This window comes from Elaeis guineensis, chromosome 8, assembly GCF_000442705.2.
Source record: "Elaeis guineensis isolate ETL-2024a chromosome 8, EG11, whole genome shotgun sequence".
In the NCBI taxonomy this organism is placed as follows: domain Eukaryota; kingdom Viridiplantae; phylum Streptophyta; class Magnoliopsida; order Arecales; family Arecaceae; genus Elaeis; species Elaeis guineensis.
Window position 1 is genome coordinate 114,080,961 of NC_026000.2, and position 19,838 is coordinate 114,100,798.

Below are 19,838 nucleotides of genomic sequence, written 5' to 3' on the forward strand. Positions count from 1 at the left end.
TGGGTGATAGGCAAAAGAAAATTTTAGTTGTGCCTAGAAGGTGCCATAAGATTTTTCAAAAGTAGCTCATAAATCTAACATCTCTATCAGACACAATGATTTTTAGGCAATCTATGTAGTCTAACAATCTCTCAAAGTATATCTTTGCAACTTTCGATGCATCGGACGTTTGGCAATAGGACAAGAAAATGGGTCATTTTTGAAAACCTATCTACAACCATAGAACAGAATCATGCTTCCTAGTTGTCTTAGGTAATCTCAAAACAAAATCATACTAACATCTTGCCAAGGACAGTCTGGTATAGGTAAGGTGTATATAGGCCGGTGTTTTATTTTCTCTGCTTGGCCACGGCACACGTTCTACACTGGGCAACAATTCGGACGATATCTCTTTTCAAGCTTGGTCAAAAGAACTGAGCTTCTAATAACTCTATGGTTTTATTCCTACCAAAATGTCCAGCTAATCCTCCAGTGTGTAGTTCCTAAACTAGAAAATCTCTTAAAGATGTATGGGGGATACACAGCTTAGTTTCTCTAAATAGGTAACCATCCTGAAGGGTGTATTCATTATATTCTCTAGATGGCTCTTTACGTAAAGCAGTAAGTATATCACCAAAATTTGGACACTCATAATTTTCTTTAATCTTATCAAAACCAACAACTTCTATACCAACGGTGGACAGTAAAGTATGACGACGACTTAGGACATCAGCAGCACGATTCTTTACACTTGCACGGTATTTCAAAACAAAAGTATAGGCTTGCAAAAACTTGACCCACCTACCGTGTCTATGATTCAGTTTTTTTGAGAATTCAAAAATCGGAGGGCTTCATGGTCAGAGTACAAAATAAATTTTTACGGTAGTAGGTAATGTCTCCAATATCTTAAAGCTTGGATTACCGCATAAAACTTCTTATCGTAGGTAGAATATTTGAGTTTAGAATCATTAAGTTTCTCGTTAAAGTATACTACCGAATGACCTTCTTGACTAAGGACACCACCAATCCCAACTCCTGACGCATCGCATGCTACTTCAAAAATCTTAAAAAAATCAGGTAGACGTAAGATTGAGATGTAGGTCATCTTGTCCTTAATGTCTGGAAGGCTCTATTGACTGTCCTAGTCCATTTGAAATCTTCCTTTCTAATGCAGTCAGTGATGGAAGCGACTATGGTACTAAATCCTTTTATGAACCTACGATAAAAGGTTGCTAATCCATGAAAACTTTGCACGTCATGCACACTTTTGGGTACCGGCCACTCAACTATTGCTTTAATCTTTTCAGGATCGGCAAACACACTACGAGGGTAACAACAAAACCTAAGAAGATGATACAGTCTGTCATGAAAGCGCACTTCTTAAGATTAGCATACAAGCTTTCTGTTCTAAGAACTTGGCACACTCTTCGGAGATGGTCTAGATGGTCTTCCCTAGTTCGACTATAGATCAAAATGTCATCAAAGTATATGACTACAAACACTCCTATAAACGGTTGTAATACTTGGGTTATCGACCTCATGAAAGTACTAGGGGCATTAGATGATCCAAATAGTATCACCATCCACTCATATAAACCATCTTTCGTCTTAAAAGCAGTTTTTCACTCATCTCCTGGTCTAATCCTTACTTGATGGTAACCACTCTTAAGATCAATCTTAGAAAAAATAGTGGCTCCGACCATCATATCTAGCATGTCATCTAATCTAGGGATGGAAAAGCGGTACTTAATAGTAATCTTGTTAATAGCACGCTATCTATCCACATCCTCCATATACTATCCTTTTTTGGAGTCAATAGTACAGGAACCACGCAAGGACTCAAACTTTCTTTCACGAATCTTTTTTTATCAGCTCTCGAACTTGTCTTTGCAGCTTGGCATGCTCAGTAGGGTTCAATCTATAGTGGGGCAAGTTGGGTAGGATAGATCCATGAGCTAAATCAATGGCATGTTGAATATTTTTATTGGCGATAAGTAATCTGAGAGATCCTCAGGAAAGACATCATGAAACTCACTAAGAAGGCTAGCTACTTCCTTAGGATAATCTATCTTAAAGTTCTCACGAACTTCTCTTGTAGCAAGCATCCAAACTGGTGATCCTTCACTCATGATCGTCTCTAATTCTTTGGCACTTATCGGATGGAGGCTTTTCTTCTTAATGTTTTCTTTTGGTCCATCGCCTATCTTTCTATTGGTAGCCTTAGATGGGGAAGGATTAATCGTGATCTTTTTACCCTGATGAGTAAAGCTACAAGAGTTGGTTCGGTCATAAATCGTAACATCATTGTCGAATAGCTAAGGCTGATCTAATATGATACTTCCAACTTGCATGGGTAAGACATCGCACCACACATGATCTTGATAGGAATGAAGCTGGATGGGCACACGGTATCAAAATTTGATGGAAATAGAGATGAAATTTATCCAAGACACACGGTATGGGCTGGGATGATCTACAGGAGTTAATCCTAATCGCTTAACTGTGTCAGTGGAGATGGCGTTGATACAGCTACTGCTATCAATAATCACCTTACAAATTTTATCGCCAAATTTTATGAAGGTATAGAAAATAGAGGTTCTACGTCAGTCTTCACTTTTCTTAGTCTGTGCTAGAACATATCTAACGACTCCAAGCCTAAAGTCTGACTCGGATGCAACATAACCTAAGATGTCTTCAGTACTCTCAAACTGCTTGGCTAAGTCTGGACCAGCTTCATAAATTTCCTCCTCAATATTTTCTAGGATTTCTCCTTCTAATTCGTCCACGAATAATGATCGGTTGGGGCATTGTGCAGCAAAGTGACCATAACCATGGCACTTGAAGCAATGGGATCGAGAACTACTTCTTTTTGATAACTCTCCTATAGCTCTTTTTTCTTTATCTTTTTTCTCCCAATAGGATTTGTAGGTGGAGGTCCGTTACTAGGAGCTTGATTAATATTGGGTCTCGATCCAGAAGGGATTACTCGACTGGATTCAGGATGACGGGGAGTCGAATATCTAAAAAATCTCTCAAAGTTTAAGGCAAGTTGATAAGCTTGTTCTAACATGGTTACCTCTCGCAGAAAGAGCTCACGTTGGATATCCTCTCGTAATCCAGCTTTAAATCTAAACAAGATAACAACCCTATCTTCGACTACTCCACATCTCATGAGGTACTTATCAAATCTCGTGATATACTTGGTGACTGATCTATTCTCCTGAGTGAGCCTCTGTCATTGATCTAAAAATCTTTATTGGTAGGAGGTGAGGAGGTACTTCTCTCTGAGTTTCTCTTTCATCTCATCTAAGGTTTCTATCGGGTCTTGTTTTCTCTGGTTGAGAAGATGCTCAACACTTTCCCAATAAAGTCGGGCTTGCCTAACCAACTTCATCCTAGTAAATCTAACTCTCTTTGCTTCAGACATTTCGTACCATTTAAAGTAGTGATCCATGCCTGATTCTCAGTCTAGGTATTCTCTCGGATCTAGACAACCATCAAAACTTGGGACTTCGATCTTCACATTCCTAAGAATATGCTCATCTGGGTCGAACTGATTATGGTGCGGGCATCCCCTTATAGGTCGATTAAGTTCTAGGTTCCTACCTCTCTGTCCTATAGACAGTTGGGGAGACTCAGATTCAGGTTGTTTCTGCCTTAGCTTCTTCTAATACTACTATTCTCTTATTCATGGCTTTCATAAAATTTTTCATATCATTAAACTTTTCAGTCAAAGCATTAATGATGGCTGCTGTATTGGGATCCATATTGGTGTTGGGTGGGGAAGTAGGATGTTGATACCAGGTACCTGATCTAGTGGTCATGCAAATTTAAGATGCAAGAATAAGGTGCAATACGAAAATTAAAATGCTTGAAAGTAAATTACGAAATTTAAAGCGCTAAAATTTAACTTGCAGAAATTTAAATTGTTGAATTTAAACTAAAGTTCTAATCAACTGGCTCTGATATCAAATTGATGCGGGACAACTCTAAAGAAAAGAGAAAGAAACCAATCCTAATGATCAAGCTCTCTTTTGTTCATCAACAACAAATCACATTCGGCCAGGGGCATCATTATTTTCAGGACAGACAGTATAGTTGCCTATAATCTGCTCAGGAGGCGTGATTAATCGATACGAGACCAAAGCGAGATCAATCTAAATGATGCAGATGAATGCCATTCTAGAGATCAGTAAACAACTAGCAATAGAAAAGTCCATAAACAGATAGCAGAAATTAAACATGCTCACGAGTTTGTTACCTAGTGATGATATGAAATCTAATGGGGCTTTTTCGATCCAAATTGAATCTATATCATGTCGTCGATTTTTGATGGCTCTGGTGTCCGCACCACTCTCTTGTCAGATATTTTTTTTTCTTCTTTTTCTTTTCTAATATTATTTAAAAAAAATAATATTATTATTATTTTAAAATTAATATTTTTTTGCTTCAAATTATTATTAATAATAAAATAATAATATTTTTTTCTCCCTCTCTCCAAATATTTTTTTTTCTTTTTCCTTCCTTCCATCGCCCCCACCCCCATCCGCACTGCCTTTGTCGCGGCCCCACCCGGTCGCCGTCCATGTCGGATGCACGAAAATAATTTTTTTGATGTTGCTGTGTTCTTGTTATTATTCGAATTATTATTAATAATAAATTAATATTTTAAAAATAATATATTTATTATTATTTAAAAATAATATTTTTAAAAATAATATTTTATTATTAATTTTTTGAAATAAATTTTTTAAAAATAATATATTTTTATTATTAATAATATTTTTAAAATAATATTTTGAAAAAAATAATATTTTTATTATTATTTTAAAATTAATATTTTTCTACTTCAAATTATTAATAATAATAAAATAATAATATATTTTTTTATTTTTTCTTTTTTCCTCCCCTTCCCAAATATTTTTTAAAATTAATACTCTAAAAATAATATTTTAAATTATTATTAATAATAAAATAATATTTTTTTCCTCCCTCCCCTTCGGCTACGGTGCCACCAACCCGATCCCACTCCACCGCAGTCCGTGCTGCAAATATTTTGTTATACAGTACTTTGCATTGCAAGCTAAGCAAGCCTCTTTTTCTGTGAACTGGCTCCCTTTTAAGCAACCATCTCATCCTCACAGTGACCATTCTTGGCCAAGGATGGCGTCTGATGATCCAATCTCGCCAAAAAACCCAAAAGGCCTGGATCCTTGGCCACCATCGCTCTCTCGGCCAATTTTTTTTTCTTCGATGCCTTGGATTTCCGCATTCGATGGATCGAGCGGCTGTCCTTGCTGCTGTTCGAGAGGAAGAGATCAGAGGTCGATCGAAGAGAGGCTGTCATCGTCGTCGAATCTGTCACTGGCGAGAAGGTCAAGGATACATTCCGCCCATCGGATCTGATGGACATGGGCGGAGGAATCTGGTGGAATTCGATCGAAAGGAGAAGGGGACGGGCGTTCGAAGGACTCGAGAAGCTTTGAAGAAAAAAAAATTGGGAGGAAGGTGACGGTGCCTCAGGGAGATCGGAAAGGCAGGCCGATGTCGGTGATGATGGGGAGAAAGGTGATGTTGGAGAACGGCAGGAGGTGGCGGTGAGGAGAGCGGAGAGATGGAAAAAAAATAGTCGGGAGGGGTCAAAAAGCTTCGTAAGAAAAAAAAATAAAATATTTATGGGAAAGTCAGAGCTCGACATGTGGTGCGTTCGGAGGGTTTTGGTTTTCTGAGTTGGCAATACTGCAATACTCCTCCATGGAGTATTATTTTATATATATATACTAGTCGAAGATCTACGTGTTGCATAGGGTCGGATGCATGAAAATAATTTTTCAGATATTGTTGTCCTATTTTTTAGATATTGCTGTATTCTTATTATTATTTGAATTATTATTAATAATAAATTAATATTTAAAAAAATATTTTTATTATTATTTTAAAAAATAATATTTTTAAAATAATATTTTATTATTAATTTTTTGAAATTAATTTTTAAAAATAATATGTTATTATACAAATAGTATTTTTAAATTAAAAATAGAGATATTATTTTTTAAAATAATATTTTAAAAAATAATATTTTTATTATTATTTTAAAATTATTATTTTTTTGCTTCAAATTATTATTAATAATAAAATAATAATAATTTTTTTCTCCCTCCAAATTTTTTTTTTCTTTTCCCTTTCGCCGCCCCCACCCACACAACGTGAGATCCAGGTCACGACCATCCGTGTTGCCCCCATTACGGCCTCGCTCCATTGCCGTCCACGTCGGATGCATGAAAATAATTTTTTTGATATTGCTGTATTCTTGTTATTATTCAAATTGTTATTAATAATAAATTAATATTTTAAAAATAATATATTTATTATTATTTAAAAATAATATATTTTAAAATAATATTTTATTATTAAATTTTGGAAATAAATTTTTAAAAAATAATGTTATTATTAATAGTATTTTTAAAATAATATTTTGTAAATAATATTTTTATTATTATTTTAAAATTAATATTTTTCCTTCTGCTTCAAATTAATAATAATAATAAAATAATAATATTTTTTTACTTTTTTTTTCCCCTCCCCAAATATTTTCTTTTTAAAATTAATATCCTAGAAAAATAATATTTTATATTATTATTAGTAATAAAATAATAAATTTTTTCCTCCCTCTCCCTAAATAATTTTTTTTTCTTTTTTCCCCTTCCCTTCCTTCCGTCATCCCCCTCCCCAAATATTTTTTTTAAATTAATATCCTAAGAAAATAATATTTTAAATTATTATTAGTAATAAAATAATAGTATTTTTTTCTTTTTTCCTCCCCTCCCCAAATATTTTTTTTTCTTTTCTTTTTTTTCTTCCCCCCTTTCCTTCTCTTCCTCCTGCTGTCTCCTCGCCCACCCCCTGCCCCCACCGCGTCCTCAGACTCTGGCGCCACCAAACCCCCTCTACTCCCCTTTGTGGCCCCGTCTTGTTGTCATCCCCCCTCTTGTTCAATCCCTCGGCCTCGACGAACTTGAGCCCCCGTGGCTCCGCACGAGCACCGGTGACTGCCCCTCCCCTCCCCTGGCTTCGGTGCCACCAAACCTGGCCCAGCTCTATCGCCGTCCGCACCGCACCCGGCTCCGTGCAATCACCAAACCCCCCCTCCCCTCCCACAGCTCCAATGCCAGCAACCTCCCTCCCTCTCTCTCCGCGGCCCCGCCTCATCGCCGTCCCCTTTTGTTCCCCAAAAGACCTGGATCCCGGCCATCGCCGCTCTCTCGACCAACTTTCTTTTCTTCGGTGCCTTGGATTTTCACTTCCGACGAGTCGAGCGGCTGTCCTCGCCGCCGTTCTAGAGGAAGAGATCGGAGGCTGGTCGGAGGGAGAGGCTGTCATCCTCGTCGGAGCTGTCGCTGGCAAGAAGGTTAGAAGACACATTTTGCTCGCCGGATCTGATGGACATGGATGGAGGAATCCGGTGGAATTTGATCGAAAGGAGAAGGGGATGGGCGTTCGGAGGGCTCGAGAAGCTTCTAAGAAAAAAAATTGGGAGGAAGGTGATGGTGCCTCAGGGAGATCGGAAGGGCGGGCTGACGTCGGTGATAATGGGGAGAAAGGTGATGATGGAGAATGACGGGAGGTGGCGGCGAGGAGAGCAGGGAGGAGATGGGAAAAAAAAGTCGGGAGGGGTCGGGAAGCTTTGTAAGAAAAAAATTAAAATATTTATGGAAAAGTCGGAGCTCGACACATGGCGGGTTGGGAGGATTTTGGCTTCAACACTACAATACTCCATAAAATATTGTTATATATATATATATATATATATATATATATATATATATATATATATATATATATATATATATGATATGATGGCACCATTGATACCTGGTGATTGCCTCTCAACATTTCCCTTCCTATCCTTGGACACCAATCAATCACCTTAGTTTGTTTGATTATTTGTCTCCAGGGTATGGAGGCCATTAGTGGTGATGACAAGGATGAGATCAAGACAGACATGGGTGGCAGCATGGGAGAGTCATAAGTGAAGACAGGGATGCCATGGGCGGAAAAGGAAAAGAACACAGGGCATCCATGGGAGGATAAGGAAGAAGGGAGAATGGAGAATTTTCATTTTTAATTCCACTTCAGTTACCAACATGGGTAGGCCAGGTTAAGGCATAGGATGTAACTATGCTTGTGGTGGGTACAGCATTACTCTTTGGTTTATCTTCCTCACAAAAATCTCAATCCAATCAACTCCCTACAATTGGATATGGATATCTTGCATGAATTCCATCGAATCCCTTTACTCCTCTTACATTTACTTCTCTTACAAGGACTCCTACATACTAAATAAAGCACTGACCAACACTTTCCTAATATGGTGAACAAATGTGGATTAGAATTTCTTCATATTACGTAATTAGATAAATGATAGATTATTTTAAGAAAAGCAGTTGGCATTTATTCATATCACAATCTGAATTCAGATAGAACTCTTTAAAAGAAAGATAAATCAAGAATTTTGATATCCGAAACTCCTTTCAATCATGCCTAGAATCAGGGAAACAGATCAACTAGGTTCCCTCTTCATGTGAAAATAGGGACACAAGCATCACAATTCATGCATGAAACAGAAATTGTGCCCTATTTTTGTGTGCAAACAGTGCCTTAAGGCTTTTGTTAATTGGATTAGATGATTGGATGATCCACGATTTGGATCTCATAATCCAATATTGGATCATCTGAACTCCACTGCTTCTGATCCAGTTATCCTATCTGAATCGATTTTCAGTTTTTTGATTTCATGAAATGCATGATCTTAACTTCATTGACCCAGGATGAAAGGAACGAAAAACATGGCAAAATTCCAGGAACGGCCCAAATTTTGGATTGGTCCAAGCAAGATATTTTGGTTTATATTTCAGAATCTCTGGTAAAACATCAAACACTGGATTATAGGATGGTATGGTCCATATAATCATGGCAAGAATTGCATTAATTGCTCTCTTTTTTTTCCCTTCACAAAACAAGATGTGCAAATTTGTTTAATGAGAGTTTAAAGCCAAGGAAGATTCATGTCGATGGCAAAGCATAGCAATTTTAGTTTAGAAAGAATAAAGGCCACAATAATTGCAAGTTATTAGTAATTAAAGCAATGGCATGAAAAACAAATCAGGTGACAAGCATGTCAGTGAATAAGCCAAGCTCTACCTAAGGAGATTGTCATCAAAGCAAATGTTTGCTGATTAATTAGCAGAAAAATAGAATGAGAGGAAAATTCTGCATGCGATTTTCATTGACGCAGAAAAAAGCATATGAAGATCATTGCATTTTATTTGGTGTCCTGATTGAATTCGAAGAAAGGTTCTTATAAAAACTACATGAAGATCATTAAGATGATATCAAAATAGCTGAAGTTCACATGCAAAAGACTTGTAAAGTAAAAGATAAGGTGGATCATATCAAGAGGAAGCACCAAATAAACGCAGCATTGATCAGAAGGACCATTGAATATTCAAGATTGCTCCTGCAAAATATATTGCAATTATGGCCATGAAACCCCTTTTAAGAAAGTTTGCATACCACATATAAAATGTAAGAATCCAAAGCACATACCAAAATGAACTAACTGGGAGTTGTTGGACTTGTATGCCTTATAAGCCATTGACACTGATGAAATTAAGAACATGAATCTCATGGTTTTTATAATATATACATTGTCATAGGGTTATTAATGTGTTTCACGTCAACTTAACGTTTGTAAAAGAGCCTCTAGGTTGTGTTGGTAAAAATACCAAATGATTAGCTTGAAGCATAATCTAGAGGATAATTTGACCATCGTCAGACCTAAATTCCTTTATCTGTAGCTACAAGTGAGGTTCTTATTGCACTCATGTGTTCTGGCAAGGATAAGTGAAGGCAAACTTTTCAAGGAAACGAAAATAAACAGGGGGTAAATATTAGCAAATCTAAAACTTTATAACATCTTTATCTTTGAGTCTTCATATCATACATTCCCTTTCTCATACATCTTGACATAAGAGAACTGTTAGTGATTCTGCCCTATATTAATAAATATAGTGAATGAGCAGGCAGTATGCACATGCATGGTGCATGTTCTGTTAAGGTGCCAAGTGCATGTGTTTAGTCTCAAAAAAAAAAGGTCAGATTAACAACTTAAAAGCTGACGGTGAAAAAAGTTCCAAATCAACAACATAAAAATCAACTTTATCAATACTGTACCTGTTCAATCACCAAGTTCACATCTCTACCTCTCTCGACCGTATCACGTCTTATTCTTGGGCCAGCCTTGTATCAGCATCTAAAGGCAGCATATAGTGTGAGGAAACCTGTTGAAACTAAGATTTAAATGACGCCCAACCGCCCAAAGCCAAAACTATCCCAATTAACTGCACTTTGATGCCCCTATGCACTGGTTCGAATCACATGAAAAATGGGAAGATCAAAAGGTCACGCCACTTTTAAAATGGCAAGGGCCTTTTGTCTAACATGAATTGTTAACCTGCTCTTGATTTACATCTGCATGACAACTTAAATTTAAAATCTCTGCAATTGCAAGTTAAACAAGTTAAATTTTTATCTCTTTTTTTTCTGCATGTTGCAATTAACCAAATATTATTCTGCCTACCAAATTATGGTGCGGCAACTCATGTACTTCAACTAAAGTACAAGTCCAGTGACTAATTATGGTTTCAGATACTTCTATCGAAATATGATGTCTCAGAAAGCAACATAGAACATTCCCTTGACAAAACAAGCGATGGATGCTTGACACTATTCTAAATATTGAAGTTATCCGCTATATCATAATCCAGGTGGTTTCATTTTTAACATATTAAATAGATACCTTAGATCAAAAGCCTGTTACTTGATAGCATTTCAACAATTTTAACAGATGAGCATGAAGTTTTTCTTTTTTTTTTTTTTTTGGTAAAGAGATGAGCTTGAAGTTTTCCTTGGGTATCATGCATGATAATGTTTTGAAGAACTTGTCATTTGCTTCTTTCAGGAAATAGTCCACTGACATGAAAGACAACTTCTAGGAACAATGACACAGCCTACTTGTTGAATATTTGGTTCTTCATGCTAACTTTTCTTTGCAAATTTGGAAGACCTATTAGAAATGTTCAAGTGGCAGTTCCACAATTATATACTCTGAGACTTTGCAAATATATAAAGATTGATATTTCAAGTTCCCAAAGTGCCATGTTTAGTTAACCATAAAAAGTTATACCCTGCTTGTCTCTTTTACAATCGATATGAGTTACATATCTGACTATTACCTGGTGTCCGACGAGTATGTTGTCCAATATTGCTTTAAACTGTAACATCATATTAAGGTTAGAACAGAAACTGTTAAGCTGCAGTACTTGGATTAAAAATATGAGCTTGATCAGCCTAACCCTCTAAACCGTATCAGAAGGCTACAGCTTCTGTCAGAAACACAGTTGTTAATGGGCGAATTCAGTGTGTGGAAGAACTCATCTTTATTTCTATCTAATATTTTAATATCATGTCTACATTATATTTTTTATAAATTGTGAGTAGTGAATTAATCTGTGTTTTGCTAGATCAGCCCGACTCCTCAAGTTGCCAAGTTGAGCCATTAGAAAGCTATGATGCTGCTGCTTTCTGAAATTGTGAAACTTTTCCTCCTTATGCTAAATTCAATGACTTATTTTATTGTTACAACGCAAATGTATGATTTAAGCGGCTCATATATTTTATTTTTCATATGCTGCAACAATGGTTATGAAATACATATGTTACAAGGTGGTACGGTACTGTACTGTTCCGCTAGGATTCTGGCACCGGAACAGGGCTTGTTGCCAAAACCAACTCCAGCTGGGGCATCCTGGTCAGTACAAACTCCGGTTCAGCTAGGATGATACTTGTATCAGTTGTCCTAGCCAAATTGGATTGGTACTGATCAGTACCGATATCAATATTGTCAGTATGAGCCCCTCTCAATATGGAACATGCATTAATAGTTAACAAGATGAGTTGGCAATCATATTTTATTTATTGACATATATTTTCTCAATTTTGAGCTATTTGCAAGGAAAATTTTTAAAAATTATAAAAAATGATTTAATTGTGAAAAATATGGAAGTTGCATCTGATAATTGTCGAGAACAATTCTCAACTAATTATCTTGCATTTTTAACTATTTCTAATTTAATTGTTGAGAATAATTTTTTAATTATTTTTAAATAATTATAAATTATTATTGATCTTTGATGAATAATATTATAGAATTTTATTATTCTGTATCAAGATTTTAAATCTTGTGAGACGGAGGTATTTTCATGGAATGGGATATTTTGCTATCCCATCCTATTCCGGCAGCCATCTTGGTTATGCATCTCAGTTGATATCCTTCATCTTTCTTCAATTCTTCTTTTATTTTTTTATTCCTTTCTTTCTTTTTTTTTTCCTTCTTTTTCTTTGTTTTATTCCTTCTTTCTTCCTTTATTTTTCTTCTTCTTTTTTTTTCTCTTTCATTTTTCTCTTCTTCTTCTATTTCATTTTTTTCTTTTTTCATCTTCCTTTCTTTCTTTCTTTTTTTTTCTTCTTCTTTCCTTGTGTGAATGGGTTTTCAAGTTTTGATCTTAGTGCCCTTTTTTCATAGGAACAGAATGGGACGATTAGGGTGCCCTTCTTTTTGTTGAGATATAAAACCTTGTTCTGCACTATGCATGAGAAAGATTGTCCTTCGTGCTTCTTGATTTGAGTGGATGCTATGTAGGGAGCAAGGATTTTTAGGTTGGTAGGTGGTTTCTAGTGGAAGGCCTAGAAAGAGAACAATATTGGGTGGGGTCACGAATTAATAGGCTTGGAAAGACATCGTTAGTCATGCAAGTGTTATGTAATGGACGGTAAAGGAGGGTGTCTCCCAATTTTAGCATTATCTGGTTGGTAGCCATAGACCATAGTGATTTGTAGAAATATACCAAGGCGCTTGGTAAGGCGAGACAGGCAATGAGGAACCATCTGCAGTTCGAAGAAAATGAAGCGGGTGGCCATATACGAGCAGGCTCAATAAGGCCACATGGCAGCCCAGGTCGATGATCAACATGGTAGGGATGATGAATGCAATGGGAATGAGCAACTTAATCGAGATTATAAGGAGGCTGTTGAGATGCTAAAGGCCATCTGAGCCTCAAACAGGAATAGTGGGAGTATGAGGAGGCCATGAGGCATCGACAATTTGAGTCTTTGCATTATAGGAGGGATGTGGGTCCAATGCGTCTAGGGGAGGGCACACAGCTAGGGCCAATCCTGAACTTTGCAGGACTCAATTGACCAAAGATGGTGGCAAAGGGAACAACTTCCTATTTAATAAATTTCAGAAAGGGAAAGGAAAGGATACTAGGTTGGTCTCACCCTTTATATCATCGATACCATAGCATACCCAAATCCAACAACTAAGTAGCCCCGTACATCTCTTGGACAAGAATGATGGGAAACATGCAATAGGGCCATCATAGACAAGTGATTCTATCATGGTTTTCAAAACTAGACCGAACTGTTCGATTTAGGATAGTTCGGCTCTAAATCGGATGGTTTCATCTTGAATCGAGTAGTTTGTGGCTTTATCGAGTCCAATCGCTTGGTTCGGCCTCTTTTCTTTTATGATTGGAGACAGAGACTTCTTCTCTGTTTCTATGTCTCTCTCTCCATTTATTACTTCCTAACATCGAGAGCTTCTCTAAAAATTCAAGGAATACATGAATTAAAGGTGTTTAAAGTATGTTTCTCAAAACCATACTATTTTTCCTTTCTTTCCCTTTTTTTTTTAACTTATGAAAAATAAAACAATAAAAAAAATTATGTTATTTTTTTTTTGACATGATTTTAATATATGCTATAAATCTATGAATGATCTACACAATGACACTAAAATCATTAATTTTTATTAAATATATAAATTTTTAAATTTAAAATATATTTTTAAAATAAAAAATTTTAAAAAAATAAATTTTAAAAATAACTATAAAATCAGATTATTATTTAAGGATTTGTAAGCTACTTTCGATATAAATTTGATGTCCATTTATTAATGTTAACGCATTTTGTGCATAATGATCTAGGCTTAAATTTGAAAAAAAATAGTGTTTCATACATGTCCACCATCTAAGAAAATTATATATAGTATATATGATAAGATTTTACATAGATCTAAGATTAAATTATTTTTTATAATTTTTATAATTTTTATTATATTTTATTTTAAAAAATTAAAAAATATAAAAAAATTAGACAAATAAAATTTATCATTTTTATGTAATTATTGAAGTAATGTGCTTATCAATTTTTAGGAATGGATTCATCAAGGAAGAAAAAAGATCCAGAACGTGATATTGGTTGGGAGCATGGAGAGATGCTCTCAGGTCGGCATCATTAGAGATGTAAATGGTGTAGCATAGAATTCAAAGGAGAATGAGTTATATCGTTGAAGCAACATATGGCTGGGAGCTATCCAGATGTGGCTATATGCCATAAGTGTCTACAAGAGGTCCGTTAGTTAATGAAGAAACACTTCGTTGATTTTAAAGCAATGAAGAAAAGAAATTGATGAAGAAGGCAGAGGTGGATCGTTGAGCAGCAGAGCCACCTTTTTATCACTTTAGGACGTATTGCAGCAGAGTTTGAGTCACAGTTTAGAAGGACATTCTCAGTTAAAAAGCCCGCCAGTAGAGGCACTAGCCATCTTGCATCTATGTTGGGAGCATTTGGCAGTAGAAAAAGTTCTCTAAGAAGATTCTAATAGGAGCCACTATCCATGACTTGGATCTATACGTATTTTCTAGTAGAGATTTCAAGTAACAGAGGATAATACTCTGTTGAAAAAAAGATAAGAAGAAAGATATGTGGTAAGCTATTAAATTTTGGTTTCACTTCAGTCACATCTCAGTGAATTCAAGTATAATATTATTCTGATTATGACGAGACGTTCTCTTCTGTAGCAATGCTCAAGTCCATCCGGATTATGCTTGCTATTGCTGTACACTTAAATTAGGAGATTTAGCAAATAGATATCAAAATCGCTTTCCTTAATGGGAAGCTGGAAAAAGAGGTGTATATGATACAGCCTGAATGATTCATATTCATAGATGAGTCGAAAGTGTGCAAGCTGAATAGGTCTATATATGGACTTAAGCGGCATCTAGGAGTTGGAATATGCATTTTGATAAGGTGATCAAAACGTATGATTCGTTAGGAACGGAGAAGAGCCTTGCGTCTATAAGTGAACTGTCGATTTTGTAGTCATCTTTCTTATACTGTATGTGAATGATATACTGTTACTAGAAAATAACATTCCGACTTTGCAGAGTATGAAGTTGTGGTTATCATCACAGTTATCCATGAAAGATTTGGGAAAAGCTTCCTATATCCTAGAGATGAAGATCTATAGGGATAGATCTAGAAAGTTGTTTGGATTGTCCCAATCCACATACATCGATATTGTGTTGAAGAGGTTCAACATGGATAATTTCAAGAGAGGCTATCTTCTGATAGGCCATAAAATTACTCTTTCCAAGAAGGACTATCCGACAACTTCTGAGGAGAGAGAGCGTATGAGTAGAATAACATATGCTTCGACAGAGGGATTTATTATATATGTTATTATGTGTACAAAGTTGGATGTGGCCTATTCACTAGGAATAGTGAGTAGGTACCAGTCTGATCCGGATAAGAAGCATTGAAAGCTTATGAAAGCAATTCTTAAGTATTTGAGAAATACTAAAGACCAATGGCTTATCTATGGAGACATTGACCTGAAACTTGTGGATTATACTGATTTCAATTTTCAGTCAGATTGTGATGATAGCAGAAGCATATCGGATTACGTATTTACTTTGAATGGAGGAGCTGTTTACTGAAAGAGTTTTAAGCAACATACTGTGGTCAATTCTGTATGCAAAGTGGAATACAATGCTGCATCGGATGCTGCAAAAGAAGCGGTGTGGTTGCAAAAATTTATCATTGAGCTGAGAGTTATATCTTCTATTGATGGTCCTATTCTGCTGTATTGTGACAGCTTCAGTGCCATAGCTTAGGCAAAAGAACCAAAGTCGCACCATCACACCAAATATGTTCTACACTGCTATCATCTAGTATGAGAGATTATAAATCGAGATGATGTCAAACTTCAGAAGATCGACGAAAAGAAGAATATAGCTGACCCCTTCACTAAAGCTCTCAGGATCAAAGAGTTCGATGATTTCAAATGGAAGATAGGTATAAGATACTGCTCCAATTGGCTTTAGTCCAAATGGAAGTTGTTGGAAATTGTACCTTAAAACCAATCGTGTGACGATTGAGTTTCTCTTTATATATAAATTATTAATTAATAAAAAAAATTATTCTAATATTTTTCATTACAAAGTTATATCTTCCTTATAGAACTCTTATGTTGTGATAAAGTCCTTAGAACTATGTTAGTATATGATAAAAAGAAGATTTATCGTATAGTTCTTAAATATGTTCATGATCAAATGATACATCATTGCAAGACGATGATGTTTATCGAGTGGAGATCATTGTGTGCCATATAGATTGGTTGTCCTCTTAATCAAGCAGTGTGGTGATACTGGTATAGCATACAGATAAGATATAGGAGTACATCGTCACTGAACAAGTGACTCACCTACTAAGCATTCTGTTGTCAAAAACTGCTCGTGAAGTATATGGATATAAGTGTCCTTCAGATCTGAGATCATCATAGTAACTTACAAGCAACTCACTGTGCATTGGTGTTAGACTATTTGAATTTCTAATGCAGTGACGGAAGGCTACTGGGTATAGTCAAGTATTTGCGAAGTCTGTGTGTGGATTAAGATGGAATTGACCCCTTTGGATTATTGGAGTTGATGTATCGCTGTATTTTAATTTAATAAAATTTTAATCCAGATAATTCATAAGATAGATTTGAAAGGTTGAAATATAATGTGGATGAAGCGATCTCGGCTGACAGTTAATCTAAGACCGTCCTAGAGCACTCAGGATCAAAAGGATAAATTATGCAGTAACCATATGTATAGGTTCTGAAATATTTTTTTACGATAATTTGACCTCTTTGGATGCCAGAAATCATTGCTAGATGGTATTTCGATTAGTGCAGGAATCGATTGCTGTGCTATCAACTTAGTGTTTGAATTTATGGAGTCACGTACATAAGTCAGATACTGTAGGAAAGTATTAGCTTATACTTATATATCCAATTTGAAAGTACTTGACTTGATTGAATATATAAGTAACTTGATTAAGAATTAAGTTTTGAGTCAAACGGGATTGAAGAGTTGACTATGTCTAGTTAGCACTACACATGAGGTTCAGGTTCAATCCCGAGGATGAACTATTTTTGATCCATGATCTATGGAGCATATGAGAGATTGGATTTAAGTACTAAATAATTTTAAACTAGATCTAAATTAATTAGACTTAATTGGATCCAAAATTCAAGTTAGACTTGATACAAAAATTCTAAAGAGTTTGGGATTGACAGTCTTTCGAAATTATTTCAAACCAGCTTCGAATTGGATTCGAATCGAATCCATTTTGGATGAGATCTTAGGAATCCTACTTATACTAAAATTCTCCTCTCTTTTGGGCCGACCAGCACCTGGTATGGTGCTGGTTGTGGGCGTCCCATATGGGTGTTGGAATGGGTGCATTGTGGGTGTCTTGTGTGGTTCCAATTCTATCTCATTTAGGAGTCCTTCTTTCATGAGTATTGGACTGATTCAAAGCATGTTTGAATTAGGAGTTCTATACTTATTGGATCATGGGAATCATCTATAAATAGAGAAGGTCTCTACTCATAGATACATAGCAAACAAATCAGATTGAGAGGAGAGAGAGAGGCGTGAGAAGAGGAGCTCCTTCCTTCCTTGGCATCTTCCCATCCTTGCTGCCCATTCTCTCCTTGCCATGGGCCCTTTTTAGACATCCCCCTTTGCTGGTATGAGGTGTCACACCAGCACCTCTCCTCCCTCATTTGGTTGGGTTGCGAAGGTGATTTGATCGGAGTTTATCCTACTTTCCTGCGTTGTCTTGTATGCATGCGAAGCAGAGGGTCTGCACATCCAGACCTCTGCAAAGGTTGATTTCAGATTTTTGAAAATTTGATCTTCTATTCTACTGCTATCCAGGTAAGAATTTGATCCTTATTCATGTAGATTAATAGAAAATTTTTAGATGCAATCTGGGCTATCTGAAGAGAAATAGTTTTCTTTTCCTTCATGCCAGAGGTATGTGGCATTCACATCCTCTCTCTTTCTTTTCTTCATATTATCAACATGAAGTACATTATCATTAAGTGATAGGAATAGAAGATCATTATCAATAAAGCATTTTCATAAAATTCGTTAGAAAAATAGATAGAATAATCATTGTTCTTAGCTTTTATTTCAAAATCTTGTTCTAACAGCAGGGGTACACAAATAATGTTGCTAACAATTTTAGAAATATAATAAGAGATCTTCAATTTCAAAATTTTGTCCGAAGGCAATTTCAAAATCTTGGTTCTCACGGCTTCGGTTTGAATGGACTCTTCACTAACACTGAATAGCTCGAAGACACTTTTATTCAGACTCTTTATTTTCTGCAGATCTTGCAACGATTTGCAAAGGTATGAGCCATAGACAGTATCCAATATCCAAAAATCTGAAATTGAAATACTTAATAATAAATTTATCTATATCATATACAATTCATTAGCAACACTTGTTTGTTTCACAGTTGCAAGGTATTCCTTGCAATTCCTCTTCCAATGCTCATCTTTGCTGCAGTGATGGCAAGTACCTTTAGCGAAGACCTTCTTCGCCTTCTTCTTGGAGATGCCTGCTTTAGGATTTAACTTTTTCTTGAAATCCTTCTTGTCTTTCTTTTTATTGATCTTATCAACAAGAAGAACTTGAGCCTTTTCACCCTTGAAATGGCTCTCTGCTGTTTTCAACATATTTAGTAGCTCAGGCAGGTTGATATTCAATTGGTTCATAAGATAGTTGATGACAAACCAAGAAAAAAAATCAGAGAGTAAATGCAGGATCAAATCCTGATTAAATTCACCATCCATAGTGAAATCCAACTGTCCTAGATGAATGATCAAATCAATCATCTTGAGGATATAAGTTTGCACAGACATGCCTTTAGTCATTCGGGCACGGAACAACTACTTAGATATCTCATATCTAGTAGTTCGATTTTGTTTCCTATATAATTTTTCAAGATTTAGTATAGAGGGAATATCCATGTCCTCATGCTGCCTTTGAAGTTTATTGTTTATCGAGGCAAGCATGATATATTTGACAGTCACATTGTCATCTTTCCATATCTTATATATATTCCTTTCCTTCTCAGATGCATCTTTTTTGATCGTATTGGGTGTAGGTGAATCCAGTATGCAGGAGACTTTCTTTTGTGTGAGAACAATTCTTAAATTTCTCAATCAGTCTACATAGTTTGGTTCGATCAATTTTTTAGCATCTAATATGCCTCGTAGCGATAATGAGAATGCAATGTATGCAGTTAATCTACAATAACAAGAATACAATATAAGCAGACAACTCATAATGACATGCACAACTACATTAGAATTTTTATCTAATTGTGTCTCCCACTATTTTAATGAATTTTATAGCCCTCATGTATGAAAAATGAGAAATATTCTTATGTTTCTAAATGGGGTTGAGATTCCTATTCCTCATAAATACCTTGTGGATAGCATAATAAGTATTCATGAGTTCAAGTATAGGTAATTCTTTATCAATTATACTTCATATAATTCTCAACATTTTTCTCTCTTGCCTCTAGATCACTCATAGTCTTGTGGATAGTAC

At 35.8% G+C, this 19,838-nt stretch overlaps 1 protein-coding gene across 1 annotated transcript in view; it reads left to right on the forward strand.

Moving 5' to 3' along the window:
• The window catches only part of LOC105037370 (cell division cycle 20.2, cofactor of APC complex), a 28,869-nt gene extending 17,145 nt beyond the window's left edge, over positions 1-11,724 (forward strand). Inside the window, 1 exon segment of the mRNA XM_073262119.1 lies at positions 11,562-11,724. The gene's annotated coding sequence lies outside the window, so the exon portion shown is untranslated.
• The last annotated feature ends 8,114 nt before the right edge of the window (positions 11,725-19,838 follow it).